Raw genomic sequence first — 6209 nt, 5'->3', positions numbered from 1 at the left:
TGTTCATGCGGGAGCATATGAGCTCGGGTGCAGAATGGACTTTTCGGAATATCTAAGACTTTCAGTTGGGAATTTAGCATGATCCTACATGACATTCGCGCTGCATAATCCATGGTGCAAAACACATAATATGCAGATGGTAAGGATGACCAGAACAAACAAACTGAAGTAGACAAAGCAGATCAAACCATCACAAGATCGCCTGCAAACTCAACTTAGTAGTAAGTAGGAGTATATCTTAACAGAAGAAGAATGAAACTATCACAGCAATGAGTTTGGGGCATGCGGTCCTGTGCCTGATCATCAAACTGGACAACATTCCTTGTATGCATGCATGCATAGGATGATTCAAAGTAAAATTTGGAAGTGAACTGATATAAACAGTAACTGATGCATGCAGCAACAAAATTAGCACAAGCAAGAACACAAGTTCAGCAAACAGTCGGAACAGAGCAACGAGAAGATGAATAAAATTCGCACCAATCTACTCCTCTGTCCCATAATATAAGTGTTTTTTTGACACAACACTAGTGTCAAAAACACTCTTATATTATGGGACGGAGGGAGTACATCTTAACAGAACACAAACAAGATGACCACCGTAAGTTCATCTTACAATAGTGAATGGAGGGAGTACATCTTAAGAGAAAGTACAAGCACAAAATGATCGCTGCAACGAGTTTGGGGCAACCGTGCCTATGCCTGATCAAACACACATGCGGTTTCAAACTTGGAAAATAATCTTACCAACTGAACAACAGTCCCATGCATGCACGGCGACAACAAGATTCAGAGCAGTAGTTGGAAATAAACGGAGCAATCTAAACACTAGATGATGCATGCAGGAACGAAATTAGCACAACCAAGACAAGTAGTAAATGTAAGCAGGAATCTCTGAAGTACATGAATGTAATCTGAACTATTTTCCTCTGCACTTTCATTCCTAGTTTCAAAGAAGACATGTAGGCGGCGAGATTGCAGGCGAAATATCATGTAAGTTGTAAGTTAAAACTAGGAAACTAGTTGCATTTGCATTTTTCAACTAGGAAACTACCTAGTAGGCTGAAACTTTTTAACCCAGCAACCAACTCCGGAAAACTACTTAATCAGACACAACTCTAGGAAACAAACTACCAAGTAACATGACAGAAACTAGTAGGAACCAATGAACTGATGAAATACTAAAACTTAGCCGAGCAATCAATATTCCTGACATGCACTGGAATTTAAGTGAGGTAAAGCTCATGAATCAAAACAAGCATATGAAGTTGATCAATCACGTTCACAACGGTGACGATAACAAACTGAAGTATGCACAAAGAAACAGCAGATCAAATCATCACAGGATCATCCATCTACTCCCTCCTTCTGAAAATACTCCCTCCGTCTGAAAATACTTGTCATCAAAATGGATAAAAAAGGATGTATCTAGAACTAAAATACATCTAGATGCATCTTTCTTTTAGCCATTTTGATGACAAGTATTTCCGGACGGAGGGAGTACATCTTAAGAGAACAGAACGATCACAGTAAGTTCATGACACGAAAGGGGAATATCAAGGATTATGGGTTAGCTTGATCCTGTATGACGATCACACTGCATAATCCATGGCGCAAAACACAGAACAAACTGAGGCACACAAACATTCTGCGGCTCAAACCATCAGAGGATCATCTGCAAACTCAATTTAGTAGTAGCTAGTAGTAGTACTGTACATCTTAACAGGACAAGAACAAAAGTTCATCATGACAAAGTTCACGATGCCAGAATATGGCAGAATTAGCAGTTGTAAACGGGATAATAAAGAAGCAAAAATACAAAGCAGGCTAAAGATCACGATGCCAAGTTCTTTCCAAACATTTTCCCCCGTGCTTTTCTTTCCTCATCTCAGAAAGCACATGCATGTAAGCGAGCGAGATTACAGGCTAAAGACCATGCATCATGACAAGTTCATCAGTGCAGAATTTTACAGAACCTGACTAAAAGTAAATTGCATTTGCACAACTCTAGAAAACAACTCGATCAGCAAGTAAGTAAAAACTACTAGGAAACTAGTTGCATTTGTATTTTTCAACTAGGAAACTACCTAGTATGCTGAAAAACCAACTCTAGAAAACTGCTTAATCAGACACAAGTCTAGGAAACTTGACAAAAACTCTGGAAAACTGCTGAACAACCGACATTTCTGGAATACGACGGAATCAAAGTGAGGTATTCTCACGAGTCAATTAAAACCGGAAAGAAGGGCATAAGCACAACAAGAACTTGATGGATCACGTACACAATGATGACCAGGACAAACTGAAGAACACAAAGAACCCAGTTCTGAGTTGGTGTCACGGTATGAATTACTATAGTTGTACATGATTGTGTGCTCTGAAATTTACAACACTACTGTCTAAAATTTGTCTGAACTCTTCTGTTGTCTGAAATTCAGAGCTAGAATATACAGCAGAATTAGCAGTTGCAAACAAAATATATATGCGATTCAGAAATTAATGGCACCGAAACGGGCATATGCAGCAAAATTCACAGTTGAAAACATGGTATAGAAGCAACGCTGCTGGAAAAAATGCAAAGCAGGGCTTGTGTACATGCATGTACTAATCTGAAACATGTTTCTCTGCATTTAAGAGAGCGAGGTAACAGGATAAATAAAGACCATTCATGATGAGAAGTTTATCAGTGCAGAATTCTACAGAACTGACTAACCTCAAATTGCATTTGCACAACTCTAAGAAATTGCTTGATCAGACACAACTAGGACATTGCCTAGCAACAAACAGAAACTAACTTAGCCCAGCAACCAAGTCTCTGAAAACTGCTTGATGAGACACAATTCTAGGAAACAAACTACCTGGTAACTTTAGTCAGGTTCTGTAGTTGATCAATCATAACTACTGATAAAATCTTGAAACTTAACCCAGCTACCAACATTTCTGTCATAAGCTGGAATTTAACCGAGGTGAGTTCATCAGTCAAAACCAAAATGGCGGGAATATCAAAGAGTTTCAGTAAGGCTGATCCAGTATCTGAATGACATTTATTCTACATGATCGATGGTGCGAAAACAGAGCATGCAGTTGATCAATCATGCATACAATGGTAACCAGAACAAACTGATGTGCAGATAACCTGCATATCAAATCCATCTCACTATCATCCTTAACAGATTAGAAACAAGAGGAACACCGCAAGTTCACGAGCCAAAACCGAAAGGTGAATACAAAAGACTTTCAGTTAGCAATTTAGAATGATCCTATATGACATTTGCGCTGTCTAATCCATGGTGCAAAACACATAATATGCAGATGGTAAGGAAGAGATTAAACCATCAGAAACAAACAAACTGAAGAATATCATAACAGAAGAGATTAAACCATCACAAGATCATCTGGAAACTCAACTTAGTACTGTAAGTATATCATAACAGAAGAATAACCAAATAATCATTGGAGTGAGTTTATGGCATCCGGTCCTGTGCCTGATCATCAAACACACACGCTTTCAAACAGAATCCTAACAACTGAACAACATTCCTTGTATGCATGGATAGGATGATTCAGATTTCAGAGTAAAAATTGGAAGTGAATTGAGCAATGCATCTAAACAGTAACCGATGCATGCAGGAACAAAATTAGCACAAGCAAACAGTGGGAACAGAGCAACGAGAAGATGAATCAAATTGGCACCAAAAATCATTCAAGTCGTACTGGATAAGCTAGGCAACAACCATTCGGTGCCAAAATGTGATCAGAAGTAGAACACAGTACTCATCACGTCGACTGCCCAATCTCTAATCTGAAACTCTATGAACTAAACGAGTGCTCAATCTCTCATCCGAACCTCCATGGCTAGAAACATAACAGAGCAAAACGATCGGGACGACTCACGCTTGCTTCACTCGCCGGGAGAGGTGATCGCTGAGGAGGCGCAGTCGCCGAAGGGCCCCCCGACGCCGCAGGTGCCGTTCGTCTGGTCGGTGGCGGACGCGACGGCGAGGTCGGCGAGGTGGAGGCGGGGGAACGGCACGTAGACGCCGTGGACGGCGATGCGCGAGTTGACCACCACGTCGGGCTCCTTGATGGGTATGTAGTTGATGCGGACGTCGTTGGAGTTGGAGGAGGCCGAGTCGGTGGCGTAGTGCGTGACGACGAGGCTCTGGCCCTCGCCGGCCAGCGTGGGGAGGACCGTGCCAGGGCGGAGGCGGTGGAGGTCGGCGCGCGTGAGGCGGTGGTTGGGGACGATGTGGAAGCGCACCGCCGACACGTAGTCGTGGCCTCCGCCGACGAAGATAGCCGGGTCGTCGAGCGTGAAGAGCGTCAGATTGGCGAACTTCTCGAGCTCGGCGAACTTGACGCGCATGGCGAGCGCCATGAAGCCGTAGCCCCCGTCGCGGAGTCGCGCGCGCCATGGCGTCGCGGATCATGATGCGCACCACGGAGGCGGCGGTGGCAGCGGAGGCTGCGGCGGAGCGGCCGGTGAGGTGGTGGTGGTGCGGGCCGTCGAAGCAGGAGTGCGTGAGCGGGCGCAGGAAGCCGTGGAGGCCGTGGACGACGTAGCGGCCGTCGTTGTAGAGCTCGGGGTGGGACAACTCGACGCCGTCGGCGTAGATCCTGGCGTAGTGGATGCCGAAGGGGCCCCGCTCGGTGGCGACCTTGATGCAGAAGCCGACGGAGGCGGAGGGGATCTTCATGGTGGCGGCCGCGGCGAGGTCGGAGTAGGGGTAGTAGCCCATGGCGATGTGCTGCTGGAGGAGGTGGCGGCGGGAGCACATGGGGCAGGAGGCCTGGAGGAAGGTGTCGGGGGCCGCGAAAACCTCGCGAGCGGCGGCGCGCGGGCGAGCAGCGGCGCCTCCGACGCCATCTCGTTGTACCCGAGGGAGGTGAGCACCCTCGCGAGCTGCTGCAGCCCCTGCTCGGCGTCGGACGCGGCGGGAGGCGGGGGCGGGCTCGCGGTCGTCGCCACCGTGGCAGGGAGCGGGAGAGGCGTGCTGGTCGTCGTCGTCGTCGCTGCAGCGGGCGTCGTCGGCGCGGACCCCTCCTCCTGCGGCTGCGCCGCGGCCTGGGGTGGCAGGAGCGGAGCGGGACGTGCCTCCGCCGCGTCCGTGGGCTGCGCGTCGGCGAGGACGGGGTCGACGTCGTCGGCGGAGAGCAGGGACTGGCTGTCCGCGTTGAGGTGGTTTTGGTGCATGGAGGGCGCGGCCCCAGGGACGGGGTGGAAGTGGGCGGTGGCCGTGCCGATCGGCGAGCGGCGGCGGTGGTGGTGAGTGCGCGCGGAGGCGGTAGCGGTTTCCGGCGAGTGGGTGGCGGAGGCGGTGGATAGGAGGAGGGTGAGCACGAGGAGGAGGGGTATGCGGTGAAGATAGAGAGCCATGGCTGGCTGGGTCTGGGTCTGAGCAAACGCGAGCGAATCGGAATGGTGGGATGGATCCACCGAGGAGGGAGGGAGGGAGCGGCGACGTCTGCACTTTGCGACAGCGACAGGAGGATTGGCAGGCATCCACCAACTTGGGGCGGAAGCCATACACGTCACGTCAGTCACACAACCGTCTTGTCCACAGAAATCTAGTCAAAGCTAGTCAAGGGTCCAGCGACTACGGTCTGGTCTCAGGATTTCACCCGTCCAAAATTTTGGAATATGTTTTAAACTTTATTAAGAGCAACTCCAACCAAAGACCCATTTTGTTCATTTCGGATATCCGGATAAAAAAGTTGACCCAACGGGGCCACCCAAACGGACAAAGCGTCCGCCTATTGTCCGTCCCGACCCAAATTGAGCTCACATTCGAGTCACAAATGGGCCCGTGACGAACAAAAGCGGACGCTCCTGTCGCTCGCTCTAGTCCGCTCCAGCCTCTCGTGTCTGGCCTGGTCTCACCTATCAGCGACCCCGCACTGCCTCCACAACCGCCGCGACAAGGCCACCGGCGCAGGCCGTCGCCTCCCGTTCTAAGCCGAGCAGAGCAGCGGGAGATCTCGCAGAACTTCAGGCGAGCGACAGGGAGATCTCCGGCACTCCTCCTTTGTGCGTCCTCAACGACGCTCTTGGGACCTGGCCGGCCTGGAGCACAATGGGGTGCCGGGCCCCAGCCGCGTGCGGGCCGCTGGGGCAGCCCGAGTGCTCCGTCGACTCAAGCTGGACGAGCTGGGGGAGTTCGCCCCCGCGGTGGATGGCTGATGTCTACCACACAACTTATTCTTGTAGA

The 6209-nt window shown here is 49.4% G+C and overlaps 1 pseudogene; it reads right to left on the bottom strand.

Moving 5' to 3' along the window:
- Positions 1 to 3677: 3677 nt before the first annotated feature.
- LOC123106437 (uncharacterized) lies at positions 3678 to 5403 on the bottom strand (annotated as a pseudogene).
- Positions 5404 to 6209: the final 806 nt, after the last annotated feature.

Source organism: Triticum aestivum, chromosome 5A (assembly GCF_018294505.1).
Source record: "Triticum aestivum cultivar Chinese Spring chromosome 5A, IWGSC CS RefSeq v2.1, whole genome shotgun sequence".
Taxonomy (NCBI): Eukaryota; Viridiplantae; Streptophyta; class Magnoliopsida; order Poales; family Poaceae; genus Triticum; species Triticum aestivum.
Note: the sequence above shows the minus strand (reverse complement) of the source record. Positions and strands in the feature narration are given on the sequence as shown.